Source organism: Pseudophryne corroboree, unplaced genomic scaffold, assembly GCF_028390025.1.
Source record: "Pseudophryne corroboree isolate aPseCor3 unplaced genomic scaffold, aPseCor3.hap2 scaffold_142, whole genome shotgun sequence".
Taxonomy (NCBI): Eukaryota; Metazoa; Chordata; class Amphibia; order Anura; family Myobatrachidae; genus Pseudophryne; species Pseudophryne corroboree.
Genome location: NW_026968046.1, coordinates 751,483 through 766,375, shown reverse-complemented (window position 1 = coordinate 766,375; position 14,893 = coordinate 751,483). Strand labels below are relative to the sequence as shown.

General features: G+C 42.9%; 5 non-coding genes and 1 pseudogene across 5 annotated transcripts; all 6 read left to right on the top strand.

Annotated features, from left to right (window-relative positions):
- Window positions 1-2,420: 2,420 nt before the first annotated feature.
- LOC134996127 (U1 spliceosomal RNA) lies at window positions 2,421-2,584 on the top strand. The gene has a single exon (XR_010198834.1). It is a non-coding gene; the product is annotated as a U1 spliceosomal RNA (small nuclear RNA).
- A 152-nt stretch (window positions 2,585-2,736) lies between these two features.
- Window positions 2,737-2,899, top strand: LOC134996497 (U1 spliceosomal RNA). The gene has a single exon (XR_010199187.1). It is a non-coding gene; the product is annotated as a U1 spliceosomal RNA (small nuclear RNA).
- Window positions 2,900-3,573: 674 nt separating this feature from the next.
- On the top strand, window positions 3,574-3,737 carry LOC134996234 (U1 spliceosomal RNA). Its single transcript, XR_010198939.1, has one exon. It is a non-coding gene; the product is annotated as a U1 spliceosomal RNA (small nuclear RNA).
- Window positions 3,738-3,887: 150 nt separating this feature from the next.
- Window positions 3,888-4,051, top strand: LOC134996364 (U1 spliceosomal RNA). Its single transcript, XR_010199064.1, has one exon. It is a non-coding gene; the product is annotated as a U1 spliceosomal RNA (small nuclear RNA).
- A 9,815-nt stretch (window positions 4,052-13,866) lies between these two features.
- LOC134996165 (U1 spliceosomal RNA) lies at window positions 13,867-14,030 on the top strand. The gene has a single exon (XR_010198872.1). It is a non-coding gene; the product is annotated as a U1 spliceosomal RNA (small nuclear RNA).
- Window positions 14,031-14,182: 152 nt separating this feature from the next.
- On the top strand, window positions 14,183-14,336 carry LOC134996577 (U1 spliceosomal RNA; annotated as a pseudogene).
- Window positions 14,337-14,893: the final 557 nt, after the last annotated feature.

The following is a 14,893-nucleotide window of genomic DNA, read 5'->3' as shown; positions in this document are numbered from 1 at the left end:
GTAGTTCCACAGCAGCTGGAGGGTCGCAGGTTGAAGACCCATGTTCTAGCATGCCTGTTCTATGATGCATGTTCCGTGATGTCACAATCAGCTTGGAATGGGGTGTCTAGCATGCATTTGCTGACAGCCACTTGAGGCAGACACACATCAGGAGATGCAGCATATCGGAGGTCTTCGATGCCTTTCCAGCAAATGCACACCACCAGCTGCTGGTCTGGACACAAAACAATGCCCACAATTGAAGGCTCAAAATGCCCAACTACAGGATTAATGTAAGTAGTGAATTTAGGAATGAATTTAGAAGTAGGAAATTAAGTTAGTTCACAAGTACATTCAAATTCAGATCTAAAGACTAGGTAGGCCTCACGTCCTGGCAGCACCCAGCATTTAAAAATGCCTTGATTATAGGTAGGGAATTAAATGTAGATAAGAAGTAGACACAAAAGAAGACTCCACAGAGCAATTATCAGGTGTCTTTATCAATTTTTGCATTTAAAAAATCAAGCAATTAGGGAACACAATGTTGCGACAATGTAACCCTATTTGCAAAATAGTACTAAATAAGTTTGTCGATGTAAGACATTTGCAAAGGCGCAAACAAAACACGCTGGAAAATGCAACTGAATCTGTTTTTGGAGGTTAGAATAGATGCAGGATCAAGTAGCTCAATGGGTAGGGTGTTTGATTAGAATTTAACAGGTTTTAGGTTTGAATCCTGGGTATGATAGTTTGAGGTGTTATTTAATAAAGTATGTTTATATATTAGTCACACATGGCTTACTTGTACAAATGGCATGTCACCAGTTAGTGCTGACTGCTGATATGCCATTTACACAAACATGCCATGTGTGACTGTATATGCATTTAAGGAGGGCACCCCTGCAATACCACAAACCATTGAGTGTCAAGTATACTAGATATATCTTCATATCTCATGTGCTTTCTCTGAGACCAATCTTGTTATGCCCCTTCCCCACAAGGCATGCGCCTTTTGTCCATATTGCAAAAATGGGGGGGAGGGCATATAATTCTCTGTCACAGGGCACCAAAAAGTCTAGTTATGGCTCTGGTATGCATTATGTAATCTGGCAGACCATCTCTCCAACACTGGCTGGTTGGAATAGAAATCCGGTTATCTATGTGAGCAAATGACCATCAACGATTTACTCTCAAACACTAAAAAATGGACAAAAATGGTCCCCTAAACAAATTGGTTAAATTTTGGGTTTAACCAATTTGTGTAATGACCATTTTTGACCACTTTTCTAGTGTTTGGGAGCAAATGGTTAATTGACATTTGCTCCTATACATTACCAGATTTTCATTCCAACCATCCAGACTGGATAGATAGCCTGACAGATAATTGTGTAGTGTACGCCCAGGATAACTGTTAGTCATGCTTTATTTTATGGCGGCACATAAATGGGTGGACAGATCCAGGGCAAGCACTGCCCACTCATGCATAGTTGTCAACTGATGTGAAGTTCCAGGGGGCAATCTCAGTTATAAAGGGAAGTATCTGGAAATTGTCCCTAGTTAAAAAAAAAAAAAAATTTTGATCAACTCCATTTATTTAGTATGATATCCCAGGTGATAGGATGCCGGCAGTCAGAACAACATACTTTATTAAATAACACATCTCAAACTACCATACCCAGGATTCAAACCTATAACCTGTTGAATTCTAATCAAACACCCTACCTATTGAGCTATTTGATTCTGCATAAAAATTGTGAACATTATATGAAGCTATTGGTACTTTGCAAAAAAAAAGAATCAGCATTACAACGCAGCAGATCCATGCAGTTTGCAGCCACACACTACATGTATCTGCTCAGCCACAATGCTGATTATTTCTTCACAAAGTACAAGGTGAGCTCCAAACAGAATTCTCTAGCTTAGAATTATACCTTTCTTTGCCAAACCTAGAAGTCGGGCCCCCCACCCTGGGATCCCCCAGAGGGAGGCCTGCACCGTCATGCGGCAGGCTTGTCCGTTTTGGAAGCAGGCTGATGGGCAGCCCAGGATTGCTTCAGTCTGGGCTTGGCAGGTCTGGAAACATGAGCTTGCTTTGGGTATGCCTGACCTTGGGTACGCTTTACCTGGAGGATGAAAGGGCCAAGAAAAGTACTTTTAGCCTTCTGCGTGGTAGGAGTCATACTAGGTAGGCAAGCTGTTTTAGCAGTAGCCAGATCAGCTACAATCTTATTGAGGTCTTCTCCAAAAGGAGATTCAACTGAGGCAGCACAAGGGAACTCTCATCTGGGGACAACAACTGCAGGGAGAACACATATTTTCAGATGAACATGGTAGGGCAGAAGGCTGCCTAATACTGAAGCACCCCCAAACAACAAATCAAATGCAACTTACTTGACAGAGATGTGCCTGAGCAACGGCCCTCCCCAGCCCTATCCCAAATCATACTTATTTTGCATAGGAGATACCATGGTCATGAAGATTGTTCTCCCAGGGTTAGGTTCATTCATTGCATTCTGGGTATGCTGACCCCTGTGATTTCCCCAAATGTGGGAAACTCGACTGCATTATTTGTGGTAGTGGGGGACTGTATTTGTGCTTTCCTCTGGTCAGCTCTGGTAAAATTCAGATTTCTTTGTCTCAGATCTTCCTCTAGCCTTGTTCTTCTTTCGAGAGTTCCCTTGTGCTGCCTCAGTTGGATCTCCTTCACTTGACAGGGGGGTGCCCGAGCAGCGACCCTCCCCAGCTCTAGCCCAACTCCTACTTACCTGCCAGGTGAGATACTATGATCATGAAGTTGCTTCTCCCAGGGCAAGGCTCACCCATTGCACTCTGGGTGTGCTGCCCCTGCGATTTCCCCAAATGTGGGAAACTTGACTGCATAATTTGAGTTTTCCCTGGTCGGCTCTCATGTAATTCAGATCTCTTTGTCTCAGGTCTCTCTCCAGCCTAGTTTGCTGTCTGGTTCCACTTCTTTTTTCTTGAGCCCCTCCCTTCTATACCCTTGTGCACTATCCTGACTTCTCCTCCCGTCTGCTTACTTTGTGCCTCCCAATGCACAATGCAAACTACGGGTAGTGCTGCAGGTCCCACACCCTTTTACTTGCTTTACAGAGCAGCTCTGGAGCTGTTACAGTGCCCAGCTGCTGCAAGAAATCAGCTTGAATGCTTCAGGGGCTGGGGAATGGCCAACATGAGCCCCACACCGAAGGAGGGTGGGGGTGCTTAATGCCAACTAGGGGTCATCCAAGCACCACAAAAGGCCTCCATGCCCTGCACGCTCCTTTTCTCTTTTCATATGCAGACAAGGGTTGAAGCCACCTTTGACCCACTGCTTGGATGACATCACCATATTCAAATCCATCTGCTGCAGGCCATCCCCCAGGAATGCTTGCACTAGTTGTTACATTTGGTTTGTTGTTTGGGGGTGCTTCAGTATTAGGCAGCCTTCTGCCACCCCATGTTCATCTGAAAATATGTGTTCTCCCTGCAGTTGTTGTCCCCAGATGAGAGTTCCCTTGTGCTGCCTCAGTTGAATCTCCTTTACTTGACAGAGATGTGCCTGAGCAGCGGCCCTCCCCAGCCCTATCCCAAATCATACTTATTTTGCATAGGAGATACTATTGTCATGAAGATTGTTTTCCCAGGGTGAGGTTCATTCATTGCATTCTGGGTATGCTGACCCCTGTGATTTCCCCAAATGTGGGAAACTCGACTGCATTATTTGTGGTAGTGGTGGACTGTGTTTGTGCTTTCCTCTGGTCAGCTCTGGTAAAGTCAGATTTCTTTGTCTCAGATCTTCCTCTAGCCTTGTTCTTCTTTTGAGAGTTCCCTTGTGCTGCCTCAGTTGGATCTCCTTCACTTGAAAGGTAGTGCCCGAGCAGCGACCCTCCCCAGCTCTAGCCCAACTCCTACTAACCTGCCAGGTGAGATACTATGATCATGAAGGTGCTTCTCCCAGGGCAAGGCTCACCCATTGCACTCTGGGTGTGCTGCCCCTTGCGATTTCCCCAAATGTGGGAAACTTGACTGCATAATTTGTGTTTCCCCTGGACGGCTCTCGTATAATTCAGATCTCTTTGTCTCAGGTCTCTCTCCAGCCTAGTATGCTGTCTGTTTCCACTTCTCTTTTCTTGAGCCCCTCCCTTCTATAACCTTGTGCACTATCCTGACTTCTCCTCCCGTCTGCTTACTTTGTGCCTTCCAATGCACAATGCAAACTACAGGTAGTGCTGCAGGGCCCACACCCTTTTACTTGCCTTACAGAGCAGCTCTGGAGCTGTTACAGTACCCAGCTGCTGCAAGAAATCAGCTTGAATGCTTCAGGGGCTGGGGCATGGCCAACATGAGCCCCACACCGAAGGAGGGTGGGGGTGTTTAATGCGAACTAGGGGTCATCCAAGCGTCGCAAAAGGCCGCCATGCCCTGCATATCCCTTTTCTCTTTTCATAAGCAGACGAGGGTTGAAGCCAACTTTGACCCACTGCTTGGATGACATCACTTGCTGCCTTTCCAATGAAGCAAGTTTAATTTAGTAATAGGTGAAAAACCATCCCTACAAAGATGTTAATCAGATACTTGGCTTTGTGGACACTTTTCAGAGAACAAATTTGTTAGCATAAAAATAAAGCCAGAAAATGAAGAGCTGTTTAATCACTCAATTTGATTTTTTTGCCAGCATATTTCTTTTTCTCTGCAAACCACTGCTAAATTGTGCTTCCTAGCTGTTTTTATAAAATCACTGAATCAAATCTAACTCTGATTACATCAGAGAAGGCCAGGTACCCTACACCATAACAGGGGTTTTTGAAATTTTGACTTGTCTACTTAAAGATCACCAAAATCTGATAACAAGGTCAATTACATCCCTGGGTGGGATTGAACCACCAACCTTTTGGTTAATAGCTGTACACACTAACTGATTGCGCCACAGCGACACTTTGCAAAAGTACATACTGACAAAGGCTAATAAGCATTCATCTAGAACGTTTCCTAGAAAAACTTTAAATAGTCAATAATCTGGAGAGTTTTTGTAAGATGTTTCTTCCATCAACCAATGAAGAAACACATTGGTACTTTCCCATGATGAGTGAGTGCTTCAGGATCTCTTGCAATTACATGTGCAGCAGAGTACTGTAATGGAAGCATGCTGGGTCCATAGCCCAGAGGTAGGCAGATTGAAACTATCCTCTGCTATATGCGTTTTTTTTTTGTTAATTAAAGTAATCCAAAACTGGGATTGATATTTTTGCTCTTTTATTTTTACTTAAAGTACAATAACTTTTACCATTTTCATTTGTTTTAATAGTATATTGACAGTATTGTTTTCTTTCAAAAATCCACTTAATTTTCTTTACCCGATTATTAAAATGGTAATTGACAAAAACAAACTACATTGTCACCAGAAGAGCAATACAAAATGTACAAGTGATATATTAAAATCATCTTTCCAGCTTGAATTTCAATGATGCATTGGGGCAACGATTTTGTGAGAAACATCTTCACCCTTAAATAAAGATTTTCTTAATTCCTTACCTGTGTGCTAATTAGATATCACCTTGTTTTCACATTAAACAGACTTCCACATGAGAAAGCACAAAGGATGCAGTGGCGTTAATGTTTCCTGGTGTCAACCTGTATTATTTCAGTAGATATTGAAATGAGGATGCATCTTGCTGCCTTTCCAATGAAGCAAGTTTAATTTAGTAATAGGTTAAAAACCATCCCTACAAATGTGTTAATCAGAAACTTGGCTTTGTGGACACTTTTCAGAGAACAAATTTGTTAGCATAAAAATAAAGCCAGAAAATGAAAAGCTGTTTAATCACTCAATTGGATTTTTTTGCCAGCATATTTCTTTTTCTCTGCAACCCACTGCTAAATTGTGCTTCCTAGCTGTTTTTATAAAATCACTGAATCAAATCTAACTCTGATTACATCAGAGAAGGCCAGGTACCCTACACCATAAGAGGGGGTTTGAAATTTTCACTTGTCTACATAAAGATCACCAAAATCTGATAACAAGGTCAATTACGTCCCTGGGTGGGATTGAACCACCAACCTTTTGGTTAATAGCCTTACACAGTAACTGATTGCGCCACAGCAACACTTTGTAAAAGTCCATACTGACAAAGGCTAATAAGCATTCATCTAGAACGATTCCTAGAAACATTTTAAAAAGTCAATAATGTGGAGAGTTTTTGTAAGATGTTTCTTCCATCAACCAATGAAGAAACACATTGGTACTTTCCCATGATGAGTGAGTGCTTCAGGATCTCTTGCACTTACATGTGCAGCAGAGTACTGTAATGGAAGCATGCTGGGTCCATAACCCAGAGGTAGGCAGATTGAAACTATCCTTTGCTATATGCATTTTTTTTTTGTTCATTAAAGTAATCCAAAACTGGGATTGATATTTTAGCTTTTATTTTTACTTAAAGTACAATAACTTTTACCATTTTAATTTGTTTTAGTGCAAATGGCATATCAGCAGTCAGCACTAACTGGTGACATGCCATTTGTACAAGTAAGCCATGTGTGACTAATATATAAACATACTTTATTAAATAACACCTCAAACTATCATACCCAGGATTCAAACCTATAACCTGTTGAATTCTAATCAAACACCCTACCCATGGAGCTACTTGATCCTGCATCTTTTCTAACCTCCAAAAACAGATTCAGTTGCATTTTCCAGCGTGTTTTGTTTGCGCCTTTGCAAATGTCTTACATCGACAAACTTATTTAGTACTATTTTGCAAATAGGGTTACATTGTCGCAACATTGTGTTCCCTAATTGCTTGATTTTTTAAATGCAACAATTGATAAAGACACCTGATAATTGCTCTGTGGAGTCTTATTTTGTGTTTTGTGTTTAGTCTTTAGATCTGAATTTGAATGTACTTGTGAACTAACTTAATTTCCTACTTCTAAATTCATTCCTAAATTCACTACTTACATGAATCCTGTAGTTGGGCATTTTGGGACTTCGATTGTGGGCATTGTTTTGTGTCCAGACCAGCAGCAGGTGGTGTGCATTTGCTGGAAAGGCATCGAAGACCTCCGATATGCTGCATCTCCTGATGTGTGTCTCCCTCAAGTGGCTGTCAGCAAATGCCTGCTAGACACCCCATTCCAAGCTGATTGTGACATCATGGAACATGCATCATAGAACAGGCATGCTAAAACATGGGTCTTCAACCTGCGACCCTCCAGCTGCTGTGGAACTACACATCCCAGCATGCCCTGCCTCAGTTTTAGCATACCTTAATAGCAAAACTGTGGCAGGGCATGCTGGGATGTGTAGTTTCACAGCAGCTGGAGGGCCACAGGATGAAGACCCATGTGCTAGAGCCAAGCCGCAGGTACATTGAATGCTAGCAAGCTGAATATTTAAATCCTTTTTGTTCCGCAGCATTCCAATGCGGAAGATTCCATGGAACCAGAGATCCTTCCATTGAGAAGGACATGCTGCCTGGATGACTACACTGTGCAAATTAAATCACGGAGCCAGTTGGCTTGTGGGTGGCTCTGGTGACTGGGTGGTTGGGTGGGTGGTGTGTCGGAAGTGGAGCGCATGCAAATGATTGTGTATCATCCAGCTAGTGAGAGAGAAAACTCATGCAGGAGTGTTCCTGCTTGTCAGTGGGTTATGCACCTTGCCAGACGTTAAATCTACATAGAGCAGCTGGAGGGGACAAGAGCAGGTTTGCAAAATATAGATAGAAGAGCATATATGCTGGCGCATTCTCCATGATTGTGTCAGCTTATGTTTTGGTGCACTGCACTTTCCTCCACTAAGTTTTAGCCATTTTTGTTAAGCTCAAGTGTAGTTGCTTCTCGGCCTTTTGGCTGTGATCTTGTATCGTGGTTGAAGGGTCTGCTGGAGGGAGGGATTGTTTTCTTCATTGGCGAAAGACCAAAGATATTCCAGGATGGAAGGCTTGGGAACACTATCTGTTTTTCAGTTGTGGAAGAGCACAGAGGTCGGATTGGACTACATTCTATAGTAAAGGATATCTTTCTATTTATTGACCCTCCCCTTATATGTGTCTGTGTTACAATAAAGCTTCGGTTTTGTGAATCCCTCACCCTCTTACACTCCACACCCATAGCCTTATTAACTGTTGTATTATTGTATACTTTAAATGTATAGTGCAGTTCATGATTTATAGTGTAGACTGGCCTGTGCTGTAGTTCTTGAACTGTACTATACCGTCAGCATTTGTATTGTGTTTTGGCTGTGCTGCAACACTGTATTTATGTGTGCAATGTTTATGTATGTTTTTTTTTAATGTCAATAAAGACTGCTTTTTCAAGCCAATATCTGAAAACAATCAATGTTTATCTTTGATGGCAATAAAAGTGGTATGATATTTGATGCTTTTGAAATCCAATATCTGATATGTCCCCTATCTGGGAACCATATATTAAATGGCTTTTCAGAAAAGGGAGATGGGAGAAGAGCTTTCATTACTTGTAGGACCGATGCACATAAAGAAGCAAAAAAACATACATAAACATTACACACATAAGTACCGCGTTGCGGCACAGCCAAAACACAATAGAAATGCTGATGGTATAGTACAGTTCAAGAACTACAGCACAGGCCAGCCTACACTATAAATCATGAACTGCACTATACATTTAAACTGTACAATAATACAACAGTTAATAAGGCTATGGGTGTGGAGTGTAAGAGGGTGAGGGAATCACAAGCCCGAAGCTTTATTGAAAGACTGACACATATAAGGGGAGGTTTAATAAATAGAAAGACATCCTTTACTATAGAATGTAGTCCAATCCGACCTCTGTGCTCTTCCACAACTGAAAAACAGATAGTGTTCCCAAGCCTTCCATCCTGGAATATCTTTGGTCTTTCGCCAATGAAGAAAGCAATCCCTCCCTCCAGCAGACCCTTCAACCACAATACAAGATCACAGCCAAAAGGCCGAGAAGCAACTACACTTGAGCTTAACAAAAATGGCTAAAACTTAGTGGAGGAAAGTGCAGTGCACCAAAACATAAGCTGACACAATCATGGAGAATGCGCCAGCATATATGCTCTTCTATCTATATTTTGCAAACATGCTCTTGTCCCCTCCAGCTGCTCTATGTAGATTTAACGTCTGGCAAGGTGCATAACCCACTGACAAGCAGGCACACTCCTGCATGAGTTTTCACTCTCACTAGCTGGATGATACACAATCATTTGCATGTGCTCCACCTCCGACACACCACCCACCCAACCACCCAGTCACCAGAGCCACCCACAAACCAACTGGCTCCGTGATTTAATTTGCACAGTCTAGTCATCCAGGCAGCATGTCCTTCTCAATGGAAGGATCTCTGGTTCCATGGAATCTTCCGCATTGGAATGCTGCGGAACAAAAAGGATTTAAATATTCAGCTTGCTAGCATTCAATGTACCTGCGGCTTGGCTCTAGCACATGGGTCTTCATCCTGTGGCCCTCCAGCTGCTGTGAAACTACACATCCCAGCACGCCCTGCCACAGTTTTGCTATAAGGTATGCTAAAACTGAGGCAGGGCATGCTGGGATGTGTAGTTCCACAGCAGCTGGAGGGTCGCAGGTTGAAGACCCATGTTTTAGCATGCCTGTTCTATGATGCATGTTCCGTGATGTCACAATCAGCTTGGAATGGGGTGTCTAGCAGGCATTTGCTGACAGCCACTTGAGGGAGACACACATCAGGAGATGCAGCATATCGGAGGTCTTCGATGCCTTTCCAGCAAATGCACACCACCTGCTGCTGGTCTGGACACAAAACAATGCCCACAATCGAAGTCCCAAAATGCCCAACTACAGGATTCATGTAAGTAGTGAATTTAGGAATGAATTTAGAAGTAGGAAATTAAGTTAGTTCACAAGTACATTCAAATTCAGATCTAAAGTCTAGGTAGGCCTCACGTCCTGGCAGCCGCCAGCATTTAAAAATGCCTTGATTAGAGGTACGGAATTAAATGTAGATAAGAAGTAGACACAAAATAAGACTCCGCAGAGCAGTTATCAGGTGTTTTTATCAATTGTTGCATTTAAAAAATCAAGCAATTAGGGAACACAATGTTGCAACAATGTAACCCTATTTGCAAAATAGTACTAAATAAGTTTGTCGATGTAAGACATTTGCAAAGGCGCATCCAAAACACGCTGGAAAATGCAACTGAATCTGTTTTTGGAGGCTAGAATAGGAAATGTGCATCGGTCCTACAAGTACTGAAAGCTCTTCTCCCATCTCCCTTTTCTGAAAAGCCATTTAATATATGGTTCCCAGATAGGGGACATATCAGATATTGCCTTTCAAAAGCAGCAAATATCATACCACTTCTATTGCCATCAAAGATAAACATTGATTGTTTTCAGATATTGGATTGAAAAAGCAGTCTTTATTGACATAAAGAAGCAAAAAAACATACATAAACATTACACACATAAGTACTGTGTTGCAGCACAGCCAAAACACAATACAAATGCTGTCGGTATAGTACAGTTCAAGAACTACAGTACAGGTCAGCCTACACTATAAATCATGAACTGCACTATACATTTAAACAATACAATAGTTAATAAGGCTATGGGTGTGGAGTGTAAGAGGGTGACGGAATCACAAGCCCAAAGCTTTATTGAAAGACAGACACATATAAAGGGAGGATTAATAAATACAAAGATACCCTTTACTATAGAATGTAGTCCAATCCGGTCTTTCAACTCTTCCACAACTGAAAAACGGATAGTGTTCCCAAGCCTTCCATCCTGGAATATCTTCAGTCTCTCGCCAATGAAGAAAACAATCCCTCCAGCAGACTCTTCAACCACAATACAATATCACAGCCAAAAGAGCGAGAAGCAACTACACTTGCGTTTAAACAAAATGGCTAAAACTTAGTGGAGGAAAGTGCAGTGCACCAAAACATAAGCTGACACAATCATGGAGAATGCGCCAGCATATATGCTCTTCTGTGTATATTTTCCAAACCTGCTCTTGTCCCCTCCAGTTGCTCCATGTAGATTTGACGTCTGGCAAGGTGCATAACTCACTGACAAGCAGGCACACTCCTGCATGAGTTTTCTCTCTCACTAGCTGGATGATACACATTCATTTGCATGTGCTCCACCTCCGACACACCGCCCACCCAACCACCCAGTCACCAGAGCCACCCACAAGCCAACTGGCTCCGTGATTTAATTTGCACAGTGCAGTCATCCAGGCAGCATGTCCTTCTCAATGGAATAATCTCTGGTTCCATGGAATCTTCCGCATTGGAATGCTGCGGAACAAAAAGGATTTAAACATTCAGCTTGCTAGCATTCAATGTACCTGCGGTTTGGTTCTAGCACATGGGTCTTCATCCTGTGGCCCTCCAGCTGCTGTGAAACTACACATCCCAGCATGCCCTGCCACAGTTTTGCTATTAAGGTATGCTAAAACTGAGGCAGGGCATGCTGGGATATGTAGTTCCACAGCAGCTGGAGGGTCGCAGGTTGAAGACCCATGTTCTAGCATGCCTGTTCTATGATGCATGTTCCGTGATGTCACAATCAGCTTGGAATGGGGTGTCTAGCATGCATTTGCTGACAGCCACTTGAGGCAGACACACATCAGGAGATGCAGCATATCGGAGGTCTTCGATGCCTTTCCAGCAAATGCACACCACCAGCTGCTGGTCTGGACACAAAACAATGCCCACAATTGAAGGCTCAAAATGCCCAACTACAGGATTAATGTAAGTAGTGAATTTAGGAATGAGTTTAGAAGTAGGAAATTAAGTTAGTTCACAAGTACATTCAAATTCAGATCTAAAGACTAGGTAGGCCTCACGTCCTGGCAGCACCCAGCATTTAAAAATGCCTTGATTATAGGTAGGGAATTAAATGTAGATAAGAAGTAGACACAAAAGAAGACTCCACAGAGCAATTATCAGGTGTCTTTATCAATTTTTGCATTTAAAAAATCAAGCAATTAGGGAACACAATGTTGCGACAATGTAACCCTATTTGCAAAATAGTACTAAATAAGTTTGTCGATGTAAGACATTTGCAAAGGCGCAAACAAAACACGCTGGAAAATGCAACTGAATCTGTTTTTGGAGGTTAGAATAGATGCAGGATCAAGTAGCTCAATGGGTAGGGTGTTTGATTAGAATTTAACAGGTTATAGGTTTGAATCCTGGGTATGATAGTTTGAGGTGTTATTTAATAAAGTATGTTTATATATTAGTCACACATGGCTTACTTGTACAAATGGCATGTCACCAGTTAGTGCTGACTGCTGATATGCCATTTACACAAACATGCCATGTGTGACTGTATATGCATTTAAGGAGGGCACCCCTGCAATACCACAAACCATTGAGTGTCAAGTATACTAGATATATCTTCATATCTCATGTGCTTTCTCTGAGACCAATCTTGTTATGCCCCTTCCCCACAAGGCATGCGCCTTTTGTCCATATTGCAAAAATGGGGGGAGGGCATATAATTCTCTGTCACAGGGCACCAAAAAGTCTAGTTATGGCTCTGGTATGCATTATGTAATCTGGCAGACCATCTCTCCAACACTGGCTGGTTGGAATAGAAATCCGGTTATCTATGTGAGCAAATGACCATCAACGATTTACTCTCAAACACTAAAAAATTGACAAAAATGGTCCCCTAAACAAATTGGTTAAATTTTGGGTTTAACCAATTTGTGTAATGACCATTTTTGACCACTTTTCTAGTGTTTGGGAGCAAATGGTTAATTGACATTTGCTCCTATACATTACCAGATTTTCATTCCATCCATCCAGACTGGATAGATAGCCTGACAGATAATTGTGTAGTGTACGCCCAGGATAACTGTTAGTCATGCTTTATTTTATGGCGGCACATAAATGGGTGGACAGATCCAGGGCAAGCACTGCCCACTCATGCATAGTTGTCAACTGATGTGAAGTTCCAGGGGGCAATCTCAGTTATAAAGAGAAGTATCTGGAAATTGTCCCTAGTTAAAAAAAAAAATTTTTTATCAACTCCATTTATTTAGTATGATATCCCAGGTGATAGGATGCCGGCAGTCAGAACAACATACTTTATTAAATAACACATCTCAAACTACCATACCCAGGATTCAAACCTATAACCTGTTGAATTCTAATCAAACACCCTACCTATTGAGCTATTTGATCCTGCATAAAAATTGTGAACATTATATGAAGCTATTGGTACTTTGCAAAAAAAAAGAATCAGCATTACAACGCAGCAGATCCATGCAGTTTGCAGCCACACACTACATGTATCTGCTCAGCCACAATGCTGATTATTTCTTCACAAAGTACAAGGTGAGCTCCAAACAGAATTCTCTAGCTTAGAATTATACCTTTCTTTGCCAAACCTAGAAGTCGGGCCCCCCACCCTGGGATCCCCCAGAGGGAGGCCTGCACCGTCATGCGGCAGGCTTGTCCGTTTTGGAAGCAGGCTGATGGGCAGCCCAGGATTGCTTCAGTCTGGGCTTGGCAGGTCTGGAAACATGAGCTTGCTTTGGGTATGCCTGACCTTGGGTACGCTTTACCTGGAGGATGAAAGGGCCAAGAAAAGTACTTTTAGCCTTCTGCGTGGTAGGAGTCATACTAGGTAGGCAAGCTGTTTTAGCAGTAGCCAGATCAGCTACAATCTTATTGAGGTCTTCTCCAAAAGGAGATTCAACTGAGGCAGCACAAGGGAACTCTCATCTGGGGACAACAACTGCAGGGAGAACACATATTTTCAGATGAACATGGTAGGGCAGAAGGCTGCCTAATACTGAAGCACCCCCAAACAACAAATCAAATGCAACTTACTTGACAGAGATGTGCCTGAGCAACGGCCCTCCCCAGCCCTATCCCAAATCATACTTATTTTGCATAGGAGATACCATGGTCATGAAGATTGTTCTCCCAGGGTTAGGTTCATTCATTGCATTCTGGGTATGCTGACCCCTGTGATTTCCCCAAATGTGGGAAACTCGACTGCATTATTTGTGGTAGTGGGGGACTGTGTTTGTGCTTTCCTCTGGTCAGCTCTGGTAAAAGTCAGATTTCTTTGTCTCAGATCTTCCTCTAGCCTTGTTCTTCTTTCGAGAGTTCCCTTGTGCTGCCTCAGTTGGATCTCCTTCACTTGACAGGGGGGTGCCCGAGCAGCGACCCTCCCCAGCTCTAGCCCAACTCCTACTTACCTGCCAGGTGAGATACTATGATCATGAAGTTGCTTCTCCCAGGGCAAGGCTCACCCATTGCACTCTGGGTGTGCTGCCCCTGCGATTTCCCCAAATGTGGGAAACTTGACTGCATAATTTGAGTTTTCCCTGGTCGGCTCTCATGTTGTAATTCAGATCTCTTTGTCTCAGGTCTCTCTCCAGCCTAGTTTGCTGTCTGGTTCCACTTCTTTTTTCTTGAGCCCCTCCCTTCTATACCCTTGTGCACTATCCTGACTTCTCCTCCCGTCTGCTTACTTTGTGCCTCCCAATGCACAATGCAAACTACGGGTAGTGCTGCAGGGCCCACACCCTTTTACTTGCTTTACAGAGCAGCTCTGGAGCTGTTACAGTGCCCAGCTGCTGCAAGAAATCAGCTTGAATGCTTCAGGGGCTGGGGAATGGCCAACATGAGCCCCACACCGAAGGAGGGTGGGGGTGCTTAATGCGAACTAGGGGTCATCCAAGCACCACAAAAGGCCTCCATGCCCTGCACGCTCCTTTTCTCTTTTCATATGCAGACGAGGGTTGAAGCCAACTTTGACCCACTGCTTGGATGACATCACCATATTCAAATCCATCTGCTGCAGGCCATCCCCCAGGAATGCTTGCACTAGTTGTTGCATTTGGTTTGTTGTTTGGGGGTGCTTCAGTATTAGGCAGCCTTCTGCCACCCCATGTTCAT